Below are 3,777 nucleotides of genomic sequence, written 5' to 3'. Positions count from 1 at the left end.
TAAGGTATGCAAAAGTGCTGATCATCATTTTTGTAATCGGAAGTTGTCGTCTTATTGCTAGTTTGTATGTTTGTCCGTCTGCCCATCTATTTGTTTTACAATACGTCCTTCAGTCCGTTCGCTCGTCAGTCAGTCTACTCATCAGCATTAGTAGAATGAAATTTATACTTAAAGATACACGAGTTTAATTTTCGCTGAAACTGAAATTTATTTTAACAACTGAATTTTAACTCTGCCGTTAATTGTTGTGTTTCCCGAATGCCAGGCCGTATTTGTTTAAAATAAATTTCAATTATTAAAAACATATTTTTTTTTATAAAATAAATGTTTCCATTGTCATTTAAACAATGAGATTTAATAAATATAGGTTTTCTTCATGGCATTAAATTTAAGGGTATGTATGAATTAACCAATATCTAGGCTTGTGAAATTTAAATATTTGTTACTACGATGTGTTTTTCTGGGTGTGACGGATGAGCCCCGTTAGATTAGGTTTCGTAAATGTTTATTTGATTTTCTATATCTATTTTAACCATTTGCATCAATTTACTCTCTTTAATTTGTTGGGTCTTTTTGCGTTTTTGTCGCCCTCAGCAACATGTATTAAAAAAGAACAAAATATATTTTTCCAAAATACCTTGCACAAATATGAACTTTCGGTTTAAATACATACATGACACTGTTATCTTGCCTTCTAATTAATTAAATATTGTAAATTTATCATCTTAACTTACATTATGAGAACTTGAGAAACACTCAAGTGTCCCCAGGACATCCCTCAACATTCACTCACTCTTGGGAGTTAACTCGACTCTCACTCACCTTTATGAATACAAATCGAATCTTTCCTGAGTAAAGACGTGACCGTTAGGCAATTTATTTGAGTGTACTCAGTGAGTGGTGTTGGAGTATTGTCTATGAATATAGCCCATAGTATGTTTTGCGAGTTATGTATACTTGTATTTTTTCCTACAAAATGTTACGGTCAGTAGTGGCTGTTTATCAAGTTATCTTAAAGACGCACAACAAAATAACTGTATTCTTTTATGTTTCTATGATGGTAATCATGGAGAAAATCAGAAATAACAAGTATCTAGTTACAAATTGACAGTGACATATATAAGGCCAAGACAACGTGTTTAATGTCTAAATATATTATCAAGTTAATGTAGTAGTATGCACGGTACTTTATGTATTAGGTGAGTTTAGACCACACTTAGTTTCTACAGTATAAGATAATTATTATTCTATGTTTATAAAACTATACTGAGAAGAGTTTGCAGATGAAGCTGCGCAAACACATTAATTCAAGGAAAGCCTAAATTGTCCACCAGCTGTATTATACCAGTACTATCAGAATGATTGCACCAAGTTCATGTGGGAGGAAAAAGTAGGTAACTAGGTCGTGGTGGGTTTTTAACACTTCAAGTAATTTCTTGAATACCGATGGTTAAAAATAAATACTATAGCCTACTTATTAACGGATAATGCGAATGCGATAATGTTACACACTGATTATTCTGATAGCCACACGAGAACTACATGCAGATACAGATTTGTCATAGTGCACTACTGCGGGAAATATAAAGTGGTAGTATTGGACTGGGAATTTGGCATACTCAACAGGAAGACCTATTAAGCCTTGAAATTTGGGAGTCTGATTGGTCCATTCAATCCAGACAATACATATTTTGTGAAATTGAATTGATATATTGAAACAATAAAATATAATAAAATGAAAGTTGAATCCAAAATCTATTTAGTGGTAAAAATGACTTTATGTTACTTGTTCTTCCTCATATCAGCGCGGAGGTTGACAGTGAATTTTACGTGCATAAATCGAATTACATCGGATTCAATGCAAATAAATAAATACCATTAACATTTTATCCGACCAAAAAGTATTATGTTCAATTTTCATATTAGAACAAAATTTAAGATCCGTCACATATTTGGTCTGAAAGAAAAAAACGTGGGTAGCATCGCGTGTATATTGCTTTTAAATGCTACAGAAGAGGGTAGTATAATTGGTTCAATAGGGTCGCTAGCTTAAGTACGTTCTTTAATTGTTTGAAATAAGGGACGTTAAATAAAATTCACTTGTTTATCTTTTACCTCCACCAGTTTATACTAATTTAATTTAGGTCGATTGTGAAGCAAGTTCTACAACTTGTCTTAATCACTCTCAACGCCTCATCCCTGATGGGATCCATCGCCATGAGGGTATGAGAGAAGAGATTCAATGCTGAGCGCCAAGCCAGGGAGCTACTTGTACCAGTTTTCACTTTGGTAATACGCAGCCGGGGATCGAACCCACGACCTCCCGCGCTCGAAGCAAACACTCTACCACTATAGGCTATCGAGGAGGTTTCTATAGTAAGGAATGGCCCCTACATGTACATCAAATTAGGCGATCTGGCGTATATTTGACATAGCTTGAGCATGCCACAAATGCCAGAGTGTTGCGGGCTACAACGAAATATTATATCAAAGCGTTTTTTACTTAACATTTTTTTTTTACTTAGCATTAGACAATTTTCAAAATTCGTTGACAAATTTATTTCAACCATCGATCATATGAAGTTTGAAGAATGTAGGCCAAATGATTCTAGAGTTATCATCTGCAACCATTTAGTAGACGGACACAGGCAGACCAACACCCGCAACTCCTTCAAAAGGGAATATAAAAAGACCCCTGAAAAAGGGGCGGTGACACGTAAGTTTGACCTTGATCTTTGAGCTGAGAACTTGGGTGTTGTTCACCATACACCTTTTTATACGCCCGAAGGACCGTATTATGTTATGACACCGCCTGTCCGTCCGTCCCTTAGCAATTTCGTGTCCGCTCTGTAACTCTTAAACCCCTTGAAGGATTTCAAAGAAACTTGACACAAATGTTCACCACATCGAGACGACGTGCAGAGCGCATGTTCTGGATGGCTCGCTTCAAGGTGCAAGGTCACATTTAGGGGTCAAATGTCATATGACTTTGTTTCGTGTTCGCTCTGTAACTCTGGCTGTAACTGCTTGAAGGATTTTAAAGAAACTTGGCACAAATGTTCACCACATCGAGACGACGTGCAGAGCGCATGTTTAGAATGGGTCGCTTAGGTCACACTTAGGGGTCAAAGACCATACATTCGGGCATATATATTGTTCCGCATTGCGGTGCTCAAGATTGTTTTTCATTATAGCAACCCGCAACCCTCAATTTAATGTATATTTTGCGGGTTGCGGGTTGCGGACTGCGGGTTGCCACAATGTGCAGACATCTTTCCATTATAGCAACTTAGTGTTAGATCTAGATATACTGACAACATCATTTGTTAATCGTTTTATTTTTTCTTGTGGACGTTTTTAAAAGTGCAAAAAAAAAAAAAAAAAAAAAAAAAACAAAAAACAAACAAACTTAAACTTAGAAGCCAATATGTTGAAGTCTTAAAGTTAACATTGTTTTGTGTAGGCCTACTGTGTTGAAATTTTTAAACAACTTTTACAGTGTCGATTTTTCAAAATTCTGTATTTTATAAATTTATGATAGCTCTATTCCCTCAAGCCCAAATAGACACACGGTCGCAACACAAAATAAAACTGTCGATAACATTTAAAGACTGATGTCTGAAAAAAGGAAAATTCGTCGGATTTTAGGGGTGGGTGCGCGCGCCCGCCGTGCACACCGCTGGTGCCGCCCGAAGAAAACATCTGGTAAGTTCGGAACCAAGCGTGAAACAACAGTCCTTTCGATTTTCATATTACACAGCATAAACATGCAAAAGT

This window comes from Mercenaria mercenaria, chromosome 16 (assembly GCF_021730395.1).
Source record: "Mercenaria mercenaria strain notata chromosome 16, MADL_Memer_1, whole genome shotgun sequence".
In the NCBI taxonomy this organism is placed as follows: domain Eukaryota; kingdom Metazoa; phylum Mollusca; class Bivalvia; order Venerida; family Veneridae; genus Mercenaria; species Mercenaria mercenaria.
This window is presented reverse-complemented; position numbering follows the sequence as displayed.